Here is a 16,872-nt window from a genome sequence, read left to right on the forward strand (position 1 = left end):
AGGGTTGTTGAAAATGGGGAAGGCTATAAATTTGTCCTCAGCAGGAGACAGATAGGAAAATTCTGTACCTCACCCTTACTTTTGCTGTGAACTTAACACTGCTCACAAAAATAAAGCATTAAAAATTATATGATAATACAAACTGTACCTAAATTAAATGTAAAAAGACAAATTATTCTTCTTAGTGTCTTTATTATATTTGAAATTTACCAATTTTCTAGTCAGTTCTTGAATGTTCTCACCCTCATAAAATGTGTTTGGGTACATGTTAGTAATTCTCTTCATAACTGAAAAACCATCAATTGTATACTACACAGATTCATAAAAACCACCAGCAAAACCACAGTCCCTCATAGGAAAAACTGCCTATCCAGAGTTTATTTCAACAAAAGTGACAGTAAACAATACAGACAGACTCATTTTCCCCATTCTTTTTTCAATGCATGTGACCGCTTGGCATGTTGGAAGCTTATGTTATTTCAGTTGTCCTAGTAATTCCCTGTGTTTGTTTAGGAATTGCCTAATGTTTATCACTAAGTACAGGTTACTTTGTTGAATGAATATGCTTTATTTTTATGCTGATGAAATTTAAAAATAGAACAAGTAACTAAAAGATAATAGCTTAAGGGAAAGGTCTTTTAACATTGGATGCTATTTTTGCAGTGGTATTTGTTTTATGGGAGAATTGAATCAACTGCTAATTCCTTTCTTTTATAAAAATATCCAATTAAAACTTAAAATGTACACTATATTTTGAGGCTTGCGAGTGGACCAGTGAATTCAGGGAAAACAATGGGCTAAAAGTATAGTTACTGGAATTTGAGAGTTCTGCATTATAGCATTAGATGTGATGCTTGCTAGCTGCCTCACCTTAGATAATTACTCAGAGCTTCAGTTCCCCTTTCTGCAAAATGGAGTTGTTTATATAAAGCTCATCTTTCTACCAGAAAACAACTACAAAATATGGATAGAATATTAAAATATTCACTGCAGACATCATAAAAAAACCAAGACAGTCAGAACTTAGAGGGTACAAACCCTGAAGCAAAGGGAGATATACTGAAGTGAGCCCCACATTCTCTACTCCTTTTTTCTTCAAATATTTATTCATTACCCAAATTCCTACTTCCTTTATCATCTTGACTAATAAAGCTAATTTACATCAGCTTTATTTTTCTCCAGCTTCTTTTCTGTATATAATTAGTAGTTTAATATATATGTTCCCTGATTTTTATCCATATAAACCACATAATTTGGCACTCAATCTTATGTTTCCATTTCTTCATGGTTACCTTTGTGTCTCCAAATAGGACACAGGTTCTCCTGAGCTAGAACCACTTAGTAATTTGTTTATAGTACATTTACTTTATATCATGAAGGTGGACCTCACTGGCCCTCAGTAAACACCTATTTATTGGTGGATTGTGATTAATCAAATAAATGGGAGATTAAGAACTTCCATAAAATCAAGAGGATATGCAGGAAAGACTAGAGACTTCACTGCTACAGCTCTAGTTCCTCTCTGTCCCTGGAACTTCTACATGTCACAGGTGCAGCAAAATAGTGAAAGAAGGAAAGAAGGAGGGAGGGATGAAGACTAGAAATTCCAAAGTTAAGTTGTCCTAAGTTTCAATCTTGTTTCAACCATTTACTAACTTTATGACCTGGTATGAGTTACTTTCACACTGAACTGAAATTTCCTCATCTGTAAAAAAATGATAATACTTATTCTCCAAACTTGTTAAAAGGAATAGCAACAATGTCATTGTTCTTCCCACAATACATTCACAGCTTACTGCGGTGATAGCACCTCATTTTGCCCTATAAAGTCTTGTGGTCATGATAGTCAAGGGACCATCTGTTCCTGGTAAATGAATGGTCATGTGGCCTAGGCCAGGATGTCAGGCTTTTCTTCTTAGAATTTAAATCTTAAAACCAGCGACAATTAAGACTGAAAATAATGTTCATGATGACTTGCTAACGCATGAACCCTGAGATAACTGATCACATCCTGTCACCTAGAAGACAAACTTTACAGAGAAGAGGAGCTTCATTGGTCCCTGCTCATTTTGATGTCTGGTTCTTTAGCTTTGTCTTCAATCCTATGATTCGTTTCATGGAACTGAATTTCTTATAAGTTTTCATTTCACTTATGTTTGCCATAAGATTAAGTTTTGTGCTTTTAATCATATATTCCCAAACAATATATATCTGTCCAGTTACTGTAGGAATTGTAGGGACCCAATACATTATTATCAGTTGTGTATTCCATTTAGAATGCACAGTTTTACACATAAAATAGATGGCTGGCGTAATGTGTAATTTGTATTTTCTTCCTCTATATCTCTGTAGGGGGTGAATTTGCGTTCCAAGGGGGTATCTGGCAATGTCTAGACACATTTTTGGTTGAGACAGCTGGGGAGGTGTTACATAGGCGTCCAGTAAGTAGAAGCAGGGATGCTGTTAAACTTTCTACAATGCAGAGGATGAGTCCCGCAACAAAGAGTTATCTGCTTTAAAATGTCAATAGGGCCAAAATAGAGAAAGCCTGGTTTTAGAGGAAGCAGACAGCACACTGTGATTTCCAAAAAGTGAGTGGCATTATTTAGAGGAATTAATCCTTGTATTTAGAATCAGTTCATTTACTCCTGAAGAGAAAAAGAGGAATCAAGATAGTGATTGCCATTAAAGTTATGAAGATTTTAAATTCTTTCTCAGCAATGTGCCCACTAGTATATGATCAATGTGTTTAATGGATCTGTTATCCTGGGTCTTTCGTGAAACATTATATTAATCAGCAATGCCCTTCCTCTTTCCTAGTTCTCACTATGCCCCCAATTTCTTTGATTGAAGGACTGAAGAAACCTCTCATCCTTAGAGGTTTCTAGTGCTACCCCATCTTTAATGAGTCTCTGGTACCAATTGTTCTTCCTTGGGGAAATAACATAATCAACAAATCAGTATATATGAAACCAAAAGGTGGGTGGAGGGTTCATGGAAAATCAATTAGAGTCTTAGTCAACCAATGTTGTTTACATTCCAAGTAATCTGTTCCCTATTTCCCTTTCTTTGTAACTATATTGCCCATCGGCAATACATGTTTTTGATAATGACAAGGATAATGAAATGCACTTCAAGATGGGACAAAGTGAAGAAATAATCAGAGAAAAAAATAAGACCTTTATTTTGGAAGAGGTTGATTTGGTCTGTGTGATGAAAAAAAAAAAGCTTAATTCATTCATCTGGTGATTGATAACTAAGGGACCTTTATAAACGATGAGGCTGGCAAAAATTCTAGTTCTTGCAGTGAAGAGAAAAAGATTTCACATTTTGGGTGCTCTAGATGGAGGACTTTTTTAAAAAAAATAATCACTGTGTTATCTGGCAATCTATAGAGATCTACAATTGACAGAATTAAGAGGTCTTTAAAGGCTGTCCCTAGTGGGTTTCACAAAAACTCTGACAGTTTTGATTCACTCAATAGAGATACACCAAATGAAATGGCAGGATGAAAATAGCTTTACATATAATTTCCAGTGCGGGGAACATCTCTCCAATTAAATATTTTCAATATTTGGATGTTTACTACCTTGACACTCTGTAAAATACAGCTATAAACTCATCTTAATTTCCTCAAAAAAAAAGTCCAGACTTGTGAAATGTCTGGTTGTTTTCTGAGATAATTATATCCAAACAACATTAAACTAAAAAGATTTTTCTCCTCATAATCCTCTGCTGAAAATTCAAGAATGTAATAAGAAAGTCCTACATTTCCTGTCACCGCTAATGGCAACAGACAATGAGAAAAGAACATTTCTTGGGGATTAGAGTTCATTAGAGCTACTTAAACTGAAGTAATGTGGGGATTATCAATACTATCATTCTCCATCCCTGTGAAGAGAAAACACTAGAACAATAAAACAGAGTGCAAGAAAATGAGGTATTCTTACACTCAGAACTACCTCTAATTCTATTTTCTTCAACTTCCCAGTACACTCTTTGCCCAATTGCCATAATATGAATGGATGATCATCCAACAGTGAAAATAAGCATCACAGTCTTGTGGTTACTTAAAAGAAAGTATTAATCAAAGTATTCATATATAAACTTGCTTAATGAACTCTAATATTTGTCATGATTGTTTTCCATTTAAAGTTCCTGTCCTACCAAGATTCTGTTTCTACCACCAGAACCCACAGTTAATTGAGCCTATAATAATAGTAAGCAAGTACCCCAAAATTATTTCTTTAGCAATGAAAAAAACACCACAGATGCCCACCACAGTTGAATATATCCAAGCACTGTTCCTTGATATCTTGCAGAATCAGACTAAACATAACAGCTGAGGCTTGAAAAACCCGCTTTCTCCATGGAAAGATCTATTTTGGTTGGGCTTGGGTTTCTACTGCACAATGTTTGGCTTTGTTTTACTAACCACATGCTCTGTGTTGCCATCTCCTCTCCTGAATCCACCCACGTTCGAATGCTTCCATTAATGGTAAACCACCAGCACCAATGCAAGCACAGCAATAATTCCACAGCCAGCACTGGATCGTAGGACTACAAAGAGAAGAACTCAATGTCTTCAAAACATAACTTTTCACACATGGCATTATAACCAACAGTGCTACGTTCATTTGGAACACTAAAGCAACATGATTAAGCAAAACTCTTTTTTTTTTTTTGCACCCCCTACAAGATTGTGACCAAATTAATGTCAAAGGCAAAAAAAAAAAAAATTATGATTTTTGTTGTTGTTACAGGAGAGAAAGATGACATTGACATTTTGGGCTTAACTACAATAGTAACATTTGGGTTGTTTAAAACTTTTAAATGATTGTCGAGTTGTCAGTTCCCATAATGTAGAGAAACCTGGTCATGTTTACTCCACCTGACACTCAGATACTTGCCAAGGAAGACTCTGGATCAAAGCAAAAAATGATACTGTTATCTTTATGTGTTCCTAATAAAAACAGTTTAGGCTTTTAAGGGATTTTTAGGAAAATTTTTAAGTAAGAAAATGTTATATTTAGTGCCTTCTATTTTTTTTTTCATTCTTTTCCTCAAGTGGGCACGGCTATTTAATCACCATAATGTTTCTCTCATGATTGCAAGATAAGTCACATATGCACACATTACAAAACCCAGCACAAGCCTGTATTTACTCAAAGTCAATATCTCTAGTATTTATATATAACTTACATAAAGTGAAATAAGCAGGTCTTAAAGATATAGTTCCATCAGTTTTGGTAAAGGCAGACATCCATATATCCCAAACCTCTATCAAGATACAGAAAGTTCCCACCATCGCAGAAGGTTTCCTCATGCCCCTTCCCAATCAATTCCATTGTTCCTCACATTCACAGGCAAAAGCAGCCACTGTCCTGGTCTCTATCACTACGGATTAGTTTTACCTCTTCTAGGATATCATCTAAATGTAAACACACAGTAAGCATGTAAGTAACAACTCTTTTTGCATCTTGCTTTTTTCACTAACCCCAAAGTTATGGAGATTCATGTTGTTAGGTGTATCAGGACTTCTTTTTTAATGCTATGTAGTTTTCCATTATATTAATATTCTATAGTTTGTTTACTCATTTTCCCGATGATGGACTGATTACCTATTATGAATAAAACCGTTATGAACAGTTTTTACCAAACAGTATACATACAGTTTTATTTGTCTTAGATAAACACTTAGAAGTTGATATGCTATCCTCCAGTTACAATATGAATTAACTGCTCATAGTTTAACTACTGACATTAACTACTTCTTTTAAGAAACTGCTACAAAGTTTTTCAAAGTGGTTGTCCTATTTTTCCTTTCCCTATATATGAGAGTTCCATGACAGTATTAGTGTGGGTTTTAGCCTTTCCAGTGGGTGTACATCACATAAAAGGTTTTGGCCACATCCAGAGAATGCAAATGTTTCCAGGCCAGGGATCAAACGCATGCCATAGCAGTGACAACAATGGATCCTTAACCCACTAGGCCACCAAGGAACTCCTTCTTATTGTAATTTTGTGATTCTCTGTTAAATATGGATATCAAGTATTTTTCATGTGTTTATTAGCTACATATGTAATATCTGTGATATGCCTGTTCAAGCCTTCAAATCTTCTGCAAAGCTATACACCAATCACTGTAAGAGGTATATACAGAGGTGCACAGTTAAAGGATCTTCATTTTTTTAATGGCCACACCTGCTGCACATGGAAATTCCTGGGTCAGGGATGGAATCTGAGCCATAGCTGCAACCTACACCACAGCTGAGGAAGCAATTTATCCTTTAACCCACTGCACCAGGCCAGGGATCAAACCCGTACCTCCACAGTGACCTGAGCCACTGCAATCGGATTCTTAACCCACTGTGCTACAATGGGAACTCCAAGAATCTTCATTTTAACAAGTATAGCTGGTGTGTACTCCCATTTTGAAAAAGAGTCACAAGTGGAAGCTCAAAGCATCAGAGGTGCTATTTCATTCAGCAATTTGTCTCCACCCAAAACTCTTCACTCCACTTAAAGCAAAATCTTCCCTGATCTGTGTCAAATACAAATTAGAATCTGCATAGATATATAATAGGACCACCATTAGAATAGGAAAGATTTCAGAGAGAGAATTTCTACTAAGTATATCAAGAGCTAAACATTTATTGTAAGTTGGCACTATGCTAATCATTTCTGATGTGTAATTATTGCTCTTATATTTAAAACTTACAATAATTTAACCAAGTGGCTATCATTATTCCCCACAAAAGACTGAAATTTTCAAATTATAATACCTTTCATTTCTGTACTGGTTATGTATCACTACATAATAAATTACTTTAAACCACGGTTGTTTAAAACAACATACATTTTACTATCTCACTATTTCTGTGGATCAGGAACATGGGAGTAAATTTTGTGGGTCCCTTGCCTCAAGTCTCTCCTAAAACTACAATCAAGTTGTGACTATGGCTGTAGACATCTCCAGACTCAACTAGGGAAAGGTCAACCTTCAAGCTCCCTCATGTGGTTGTTGGCAGGATTCACTATGTCATGGGTTATTTGACTGAGGACCTCAGTACCTTGGCTGGAGGAAGCCACATAGGGTCTTTCATCGTGTAACTCACAACATGGCAGCTTGTTTCAACAGAGCAAGAAAAGAAGAAAAACTGAGGGAGTTTCCATCATGGCTCAGCGGTTAACGAAGCCAGCTAGTATCCATGAAGACACAGGTTCGATCCCTGGACTCGTTCAGCAGGTTAAGGATCTGGCATTGCCGTGAGCCATGGCGTAGGTCTCAGATGCAGGCTGGATCCCGCGTTGCTGTGGCTGTGGCACAGGCTGTGTGATTTGCCCCCTAGCCTGGGAACTTCCATATGCCGCAGGTGTAGCCTTCAAAAGACAAAAAAAAAAATGACAAAAAAAATAAAATAAAAAATAAGGAAGAAAAACTGAAAAAAGCCAAGAAAGAGAGAAAGAGGGCACAGTCTTATAACTTAGTTAAAAGGTGATAGCCTATCACTTTTGCCATATTCTGTTAGAAGCAAGTCACTATGTCTAGCTAGCAGAGGCGAAAAGATGATTAAACAAAGACATAATACCGGTAGGGGAGGTCCCTGGGAGCCCTTTCAGAATTTCCACAGTGCTTTACATTTTACAAAGGGTCATCAATAATAACACTTTTTGTCATATTCATAATGCTGTTCTAAATGATGTTAAATACAAATCCAGGAAGATGATTCAGCAATATGTCCAAGGCCACACTTTTCGGTCATGGCAGGAGGACTTGGCCTTGGGAAGGTATGACTCTAGTCCCAAGGATGTTTTTCACGCTACTATGTTGCCCCTATGCCAGCGCTTCTCACTTATTTTTATTTGTTTTAATAGTGAATCACCTACCTTTCTGCCATAAGCAGTCAATTCCAGTTAATATTTTTCTTTAAAGCTTGAAGCTTTAGTTTGGTGTTTCTGATTATTAGTAACTCTGAATCCTGTTGCCTAAAATTATATATGAAGATATGAGCTTGAGCTCTTAGTGTGAACGAACAGTCCTCATGGTCCATCTTATGATTTTTTTAAAATAAATCTCTACAATTAGCTTATTTTGCTCAAGTGGACTTTCTTCAGATGCTATGAAAAAAAAAATCCAGGCAATTAATGGCTCAGTTTGGTTGGTTTCATATGTTTAATCAAGACTTTACTGTACTGAACATACAGAAGCCAGAGAGTAACATTTTAAGAAATGCTTCATTGACACTGTCTTTTAACTTGGAGGATCTTGTTTTAAATTTTAGCATGTTCAGATTCCTAGCCTTGAATTAAGTTGTTTCAAAAGCTCAGAGAAAATTTGCTCTCGATAGCAAAAATCCTTCTAAACACTATGCGGTAACTCTGACTTTGAAAATCAGACTAGTTGTTTGGGATCTAAAACCTCAAAAGTTTCAGTTGGATCCATCATTTATCTGAGTTCTTCTGTTCATGGGTCCAAAGGCCAAGAGTGAATGGACACAGGTTCCTCTGTACACAAACCATACAGTAGGAAACTCCAGGGGTAGAACGCAAGAACATGTTTTTCCAAACACATTGTGATGTACCCTAGTGTTTGAAACCCACACAAACTAGAGAACTTTCAGATATAGTTATAAGATCATAAGGAGCATTATATATCCTAGATGTTAACAAGGACCATTGAAAAATCCTGATTCTTGTGTTCAAATAACATTTTTCAGCAGAATATCTCCAGTCATTGAGGCACAAGCAAAATAAAATGCAGGTACTTAGAAAACTATAGACGATGCCAAGTCTGAATGGGGTTAATGGTAGAAGCACATTGTCAGTGAGCAAACTCTAATTAGAATAAAACAAAAACTAGGAACCAAAGGAACAATCACTATCTTAACAAAAACAAATAACTGACAAGAAAACAAGATCAAACATCAAAGATCTGTCCAGGACCATCACAGATAAATTCACCTGGGCATAGACTCATTTCCAACGGTCTTCCTATGAAGTTTTGGAAGTTTTGTCATTCTCTTCTTGGCAGCAGTAGACAACCCCCCACCAGTCTTGAAAAATACCACCCTACAATCCAAGATGTGAGATTATCACAAACCTTCCTAGAAGGAGCAGTTTCAGCTGGAAAATCAGCAGCCCTCTTCATAAGAGTTCATGAGCTGTCCACTATGCTTGCAGCCAGGACACTTTTGAGCCACCCTGACACTGGAGTCTTCCAAGAGCACTTGATTTATAGATCTGTTAAAATAGCAATGTGACATGATTCTACCTAAGCTTTACCAAATTGTAGGTCCATATGAAATCATGCTGTAAAAAAAATCCTAAATTTCTCACCCCATTCTGCAACACATACAGCCACCTGCAAATTGCCTACTCTCCCTGCCCACCTCTCATTGGTTATGTCTAGAAATTCACATGTGCATCTGAAATGTATATACCTTCCTCTGTTTTGCCACTCTCCCACCTCAACCCATATCTATTGCCACTGTGGCAGATTACGTCTATGAAAATTCTGTTTCCCAAAGTCACCAGACTTGTAAACCCTCTAGGTGCCTTTGGTGCAGATTTGTTTTTAGGGAACATGGGTTCAGATGATAACTGAAGATCTGGAAGCACTTGAGATAAAACAGTGGGAAGGGAGAGGAAAGCAATCAAGGATGGCATCATCACAAATAAAGCTTAAGGAATGGAAGAAATTAAATGAAGCACTATAAGAACCTGACGAGGAATTATAAAGGATGCAGATTTCAAAGAATTAGGAGAAAGTTTGTTATATAAGCTAAGGATGAAGTAGCTTTAAAAGAGCTGGAATGATTAGTCAATAAAAGCATTAAATTGCCCCAAATTCAAGTGGTATTACTTTCAGAAGAAAAAAAGACTATCAGATTTATGGACAGCAGATACTTGATTAGTCCTGCAAAGGCAATTTCTGAAGAATGGTGAGTTGGGATGGGGGTGGCAGAAATTAGTACTTCGCATATAAAGCAGTAAAAGAGAAATGAGAAAGAGAAGAGTCAAGTCTACTATTTTGAGAATTATGGTGGTGAAGGGAAGGAAGAACAGGAAGGGAAGGGAGAGACTTTTAATGTAAGAGATACTAATGTTCTGGGGCAGAGAAGGAAAAGAAACCCTTATGGAGGAGGTGACTGAGGAAGCGAGAAAGAGACAAACATCTCTGAAATAGCGGCGAGGAAAGAAAGGATGGATGTGGACCATCCAAAAGCCTAGAGGAGTTGGGAGGCAAGTTGAAAGGGTTTGTGCCTGAAGGACACAATTAATTTTCTCAGCAGAGTAAACATTCTGGACGTTCTTGGCACCAGCACCCACTGGAAGCTGGGGAGTTGGAGGAAATTATTTTTTAAGACATTAGACCAAAAAAAACTAACTGCCTGGCTTAATAAGGCCACAAGGATCTGACAAATATCAAAATGATTAAGAAAGTCTGGAGAGAGAGGAGAGATAAAGAGAGGTAGTTGGGGCAAGGATGAGTGGGAAAGGCAGGAGAGAGGAAAAGAGATGAGGAAAGAGAGAGAGAGAGCAAAGGAGAGGAGGGTCGGGGAACAAGAGATAAAAGGAGTGGAAGACAGAGAAGCTGCGGAAAGAGAGAAACAGATGCCATCCCAGAATACTGAACTGTCTCATTTTGTGCTTAAATTCCTAGAAAGGGGAAATGAAACAAAGACAAACGCTTAAACGCTCTTGTTAACCAGCTGGCTTTCAACCAATGATAAATTCTAGGCCAGAGGTTTGGTAAAAGCTAATACAAACCAGGGAGAGAATTTAGATCACAGAAGTAAATATATTCCCAGGCTGAACAGTTGCGGAGTATTTCACAAGGGAAATCATGAAAAATTTTGCTTGTGGTTGCGGAGCACATTATTTATAAAGGTCAGGAGAAAAAAAAAAACATGATAAGGTATAATTTTTTTTTGTCGTCTTACTACAAATAAACCCATGCACAGAGAATACGTCACTCTGAGTAGATACGAGGCAACTGCTGTGCTATGATGATTTGTGTTTCCCTTTGAGGGCACTGTAGCCTAAAACAGATCCCGAAGTGATCCTAGCTCACTTGACAATTGCCTTTGGTTTCATAAGGTTGTCCTTGCACTGGTTCCTCAGTGCCCCTGTGGAGAACTACTTTAATGTTCCTCCTCTTTCCCAGACCCCTAGTGAGAGCTTCCCTGGACAGTGATCTTAGGCTAGAGAATCCTCAGCTTGGGTCTCTCCCACTGTTGTGACATTTGGACTTCTGTTCAGTGACTTGTAAAAGTACTATGAGCAGTTACAAGTGTTGGTTCCATTTGCAAAGTGGCAGAGCTCCACGGTTTTAAATATAGGGTTATTAAAATAAGTACTTTCCTAACCATCAAATATATTTTGAACATATTATTGTGGTAAGGATTGGAGTCAATGTGGTATAGTTAAAGGATCAAACTAGACGGGTTGTGGAGTCAGATATATTTAGATTTGAATCCCCTTTCTAGCTATATGGCCTTAGGCAATTTACTGGAGTTCTCTGGGTCCTAGTTTCTGTGTCTGTAAAATGTTGTCCATAACAGTATCTATAGCAAGGTTGACAAAAAATTAATCAACAGTCAATCTAAGAAAGAAATGGAAAATTTTATTTGAGCCAACCTGAAGATTACAACCTAAGAGACAGTCTTTCAGAAAGCTATACAGGTAAGGGGGGGAGACAAGTGTATATATATATATATATATATATATAGAACTTTAGAGAAGGGGTATGTATAATCAAGCGCATATCTTGGTAGAGGGTAACTGCTATTCAAGAAGAACAGATATCTTTGGTAATAACTGTACTGCTTTTCTAAGTTAAGAAGATGCAAAAAAATTGGATTCATCAAATTTTCCCCTAAAAATATGTAACTATCTAAGAGCCAGTTCAGTCTGTTTTCCTAGAGCACAAAGTGCCTCAAGCTGATCTTCACCCTGAATCTCTTTTAGGGTATGTTGCGGGTCAGAGACTGCAGTGGTTAATGACTTCACACTTGTAGAACTGGATGATGGGCAATAATCAACATTTTGTGATTCCTTTCCCTTTGGTCTTAATTTTGACCAGGTTTTGGGAGGCATTTCACGACCAGTTTGTCTGAGCTAGGAATGCTCATTCCCTAGGTGGCACGAGGATTTTGTTGGTAGGGCCACCTGACGTGCTGTTACTGGACTATGCTCTGTTAATAGCAGCCACAAGCCTCTGGACCACCTGTCTTCCTAGTCTGTTATGGCCTAGGACATGGTGCCCTCTTGTTGATTCTTCCCATATCTGGAGTTACGCTATTACAATCATTGATATTACAGAACTATATATTTGGTCAATCATTTCAAGCCATCTGGTTATCATTATTTCTATCAGAGGTTCAATCGCACACTTGGGAATGTAAGAAACAATAATCTTGTAAAACAGGCAGAATACAAGTAATATAGCTAGTAATATTAATCAGTTCATAAGTGGGTATTTAGGCTAAGAATTTTCATCAGGCACAGCCAGCATCTCTCTAGGTCACCTGACCAGTCAGTCCTACACCAATCACTATCCTTAAGGGAAATGATATATTGCACTGTACATAAATTTCACCAAAGATGTCTGTATACACAAGGTCAGTGATGGGTCACTGTGAGCCCTTATGGGATTGAGAAAGTTACATGGTTGGTGTCAAAAGAAGAAGAATGGATCTTTATGGTTGAGCAAGTATTTCTGCCATTAGGCAGCCCTGGTTAATGCATAATGCAGATACACAATGCACTCTAGAGGGGAGGGTGGGCAGAGAAAAATTTTATATTTAAATCTTTCTTGGCTGGGGGAAAAATGTAATGTATACATGTAAGGATAACCTGACCCCCTTGCTGTACAGTGGGAAAACAAACAAACAAACAAACAAAAAAACAAAAAACAAACAAACAAAAAAAAACTTAAAAAAGAAAAATGAAGAGGTTTCATATATAGACTTCATTATTAGGCCATAAATTATTTTGTAAACATTAAACCCAAAGTATATAATCAGAGGTAGAAACTTTCTTGGGCCCAATGTAGTTTTAAATTGTATTTTGTGATTATGAGATATAATTTAAAATGCTACTTACCATGTCAAAAAAAAATAAAAAAAATAATAAATAAATAAATAAATAAGTCTTTCTTGCCTTACCTTAAAATATGAATTTTACTTTATCAACAAAGGGTTGATTTGAGGATATAAACCATATACAGGGTTTGAGCATTACAGTGACTTGAACAATGTCCTTCCAAAATTCATGTCCATCCATGACCTCAGAAGGTGCTATTATTTGGAAACAGGGTCTTTGCAGATATCATTAAGTTAAAATGACGTTATGCTAGATTAGAGTGGCCCCTAAATCCAATGACTGGTATCCTTATAAGAGAAGAAGAAATGTAGAGACCCAGGGAAGACAGAGGTGGAAATTGGGATTCTGCTGACACAGGTGAAGCCACACCTGGGGCCAGAAGCTAGACAAGGCAAAGGATTCTTCCCTGGAGTCTTCACAGGGACCACGGCCCTATCAACACTTTGATTTTAGACTTCTAGCCTCCAGAACTATGAGAGAGTATACTTTGTGTTGTTCTAAGCCACCAAGTTTGCGGTAATTTGCTACAGCAGCCCTAGGACACCAACACAAGTTTAGAGCAAGTGTTCAATGAAAGTCAGCTCAGGATCATGTAGATTTTACTCTATATTCTTTCCGGCTATCTTTGCACCCTTAGACTGGCAACTTAATTTGGTCCTACAATACCAGCTTTGACTCCTTCAGGTCTCAGTTCCAGCCATTTAGCCACCTTCCTTATTCTCCATACCTGGGCTAAGGAGCAACCTGTATATTCTCCTGGCAGCTCTGTCAAGTCTGCCTTCCCTGAACCAGCCCATCCACCTCACTCATCCATCCCATACATATTAACTCACCATTTACTGTGAACCTGTCAGTGTATGAGAAACCAAGTGGAAAGCAGCAAAAGAAACAAAGACCCTCTTCTCATAAAATATGCTTTCTGATGAGAGGAGAAAAAAGATCAACAAGTAGGCAAGTGAATATACAATCTGTTGGATGGTTTTTAATGCTATAGGGAAAAAAAGGCAGGCTGGGGGAATGGAGAGCTGCGACAGGGTACATATCAGTGTGTCAAGGAAGGTCTCTCCAACATGGTGATATTTTAATAGTAACTTAAATACAAAAGGAAGGAAGTCACTCTGACACCTGGGAGGCTGAAATGAAAGAAGAAATGGGGGTCAGACACCTGCAATCTTATAAACCATAACTTGGACTTGGGCTTTTGCAATGAATGACATTAAAAAAAAAAATCACAGTATAATTCCTACTAGAGAAGAGTATGAGCTGCCTTATTTATTTATTTATTTATTTATTTAACGACCACAATTGTGGCATATGGAAGTTCCAGGGCTAAAGGTCCAACTGGAGCTGCAGCTGAGGCCTACAGCACTGCTTTGGCAACACCAGATCCAAGCCACATCTGTGACCTATACCACAGCTCACAGCAACACCAGATCCTTAACCTGCTGAGCAAGGCCAGGGATCAAACTCGCATCCTTATGAAGACTATGTCAGGTTCTTAACCCACTGAGCCACAACTGGAACTCCTTCCCTAAATTTTAAAAGGATTCCTCTATCTACTCTTTGAAGAATAGGTTTTAAGATGGTAACTTGGAAGCAAGATCAGTTAGGGTGGGACTGCACAAAGTCCATACTAAATGTGATTGCTCTCTTATTTTTCACTTCCTCCAGAGCTATGGTAAAAAGAAGGTGGAAATGGAAGCATTAATAAGAAGTTGCTAGAATCTGTTTATATTTTGCAGATAAAGCCAACTAGATTTTTTAAACGATTTTTGTTTTTTCCACTATAGTTGCTTTACAGTGTTCTGTCAATTTTCTACTGTACAGCAAAGTGACCCAGTTACACATACATATATGCTTTCTTTTTCTCACATTATCCTCCTCATGCTCCATCACAAGTGACTAGATATAGTTCCCAGGGCTAAAAGTGAATCTATGTGGCTTCTAAGAGAATGAGAAATTAAGGAACACGCCAAGTATTTTAATGACTAGGAAAGACCAGAGAAGATGTTGAGAGTGGAGAAGAAAGGTGGATTAAATATGTGAAATCTAGCAAGCTGTGAAGAGAGAACTATCAAATTTCCTTCCCTTCCCCAGCAGTCATTCCGTGGCTCTCAGCTAGTAGAATCTGAAGGTCTCAGGTAATGTTAAGATATCACTTAATTTATAAATCCTGGGAGGCCCAGCAGTGCCTTCCTAAACACAGTATCTTAAATATATTCTTAATTTGTTAAAATTATATTCTCATGTATATTTATAACATCAAATACATGATGCTTCTCCTAAACAAAAGCACAGCAGGAGTCGAAGCATCTGTTTTTTAATTGTATTTGATTCCCACCAGTGCAGGTGTTGTGTCAAGTAACACTGGAAGGTCATTTTAAATAAAAGTAGATCTCTCAAAACCCACCAAGCCAGACACAGTTCTATAAAGACAGCACTTGTGGAAGTGAGAGCCAAGGTGTTAAGACAGATCAAGTCTTTTATCTACTGCTTTGAAACATTGAGGCTAAGAAATTCACTTTTGACAAAAGTTACCAAGCCCTTTTTCCTGACAAAGCAGTCAATCAGAAGAGCATAAGCAATTAGAAAGTAAAGCCTTGCTAACTCTTTTGTGGGCAGGCTGGGGAGGGCAGGGGAGGTGGGGGAATACAGAGCCTGCTTTTTCACACCAACTCAGACTTTTGGGGATGATTTTTTTCAATCATGAGAAATTCTTCCGGGGAAGTAGGGCTACCAGTACAAGGTCCTAGGTGGTAACCTTTTATGATTCCCTCTGCAAAAAAAAAAAAAAAAAAAAAAAAAAAAAAAAAAAAAAAAGATAGAGAACTAGGGGATTGCTTAGAAACATATGTTCTTCAGGGTGTCTTGTAAGCCTTGCTCTAAACTCTGAGCCAACACAGCTGTGAGGGAGCAGAGGTCACGACTTCACAGAAAGCCAGATGCTGCAGTGAGCACATATTGTTTTACAGACATGTGTGTGTGTGGATATGTGTGGTGTATAAATATATACATCGGCATGTGTCTGTATACACTGGCAAACCCCCTCCCCACTTCCCATCCTTTTAGGTAAACTGAAAGAGGAAGGAAGGATTTCCTGTGAAAACAATGTGTAACCCTGCTCATTTGGTCAATGTGCTTGGCTGGGTTCAATGTAACCAAATGAAAAGGAGGAGTAGGAAGAAAATTTAGTGATAAGACAAACGTCACAAAAGGTATTCAACCTAACCCAATTCAATTCCTAAGTAGCCATTTGTACATTCTCCAATCTAATTCAATTCAATCCCCAGGTGCTACGCATTTGTACTGTTAGGTACTATGCAGGATATAGGAATAACTGCAAGACCAGTCACTCTCATCCATTTATAAGCAGTGTGAACTCTGGGAAAGGTATTTAATTAACCTCTCTGGTGAGATAACTTTGAGCAGGAGCATGCCACTATTTTGCCCTCTAAAACATCAGAGCCCTAACAGAGATACCCACCATATGCTATGGTAGAGAGAGCGACAGGCTGGGACTCCAGCCCCAAATCTACACTGTGTTACTGTGGCCAAGTCCTCTCAATCCACATCTCCTTCCCCAAAACTGTCTCCAGAAAGAGAGGATTTCTTTATTGTGAAGTGAGACGACTGGATTAGAAAAGGGTCACAAAATAATTACCTATAAAAGAACTGCGTTGGTTCTAAGTTTTCCAAGAGGGAGAGTGAGGTCCCTGTATGAGGAAAGCAGCTACTCTCTACCATTGTCCCACTGCTGCCTGT

The 16,872-nt window shown here is 37.9% G+C and overlaps 1 long non-coding RNA gene across 1 annotated transcript in view; it reads right to left on the reverse strand.

Moving 5' to 3' along the window:
• The window catches only part of LOC102159324, a 141,691-nt gene continuing 132,987 nt past the window's right edge, over positions 8,169–16,872 (reverse strand). The window contains exon 4 of the long non-coding RNA XR_002343760.1: positions 8,169–9,243. This is a non-coding gene — a long non-coding RNA (uncharacterized LOC102159324). The remainder of the gene's footprint in view (positions 9,244–16,872) is intronic.

This window comes from Sus scrofa, chromosome 4, assembly GCF_000003025.6.
Source record: "Sus scrofa isolate TJ Tabasco breed Duroc chromosome 4, Sscrofa11.1, whole genome shotgun sequence".
Taxonomy (NCBI): Eukaryota; Metazoa; Chordata; class Mammalia; order Artiodactyla; family Suidae; genus Sus; species Sus scrofa.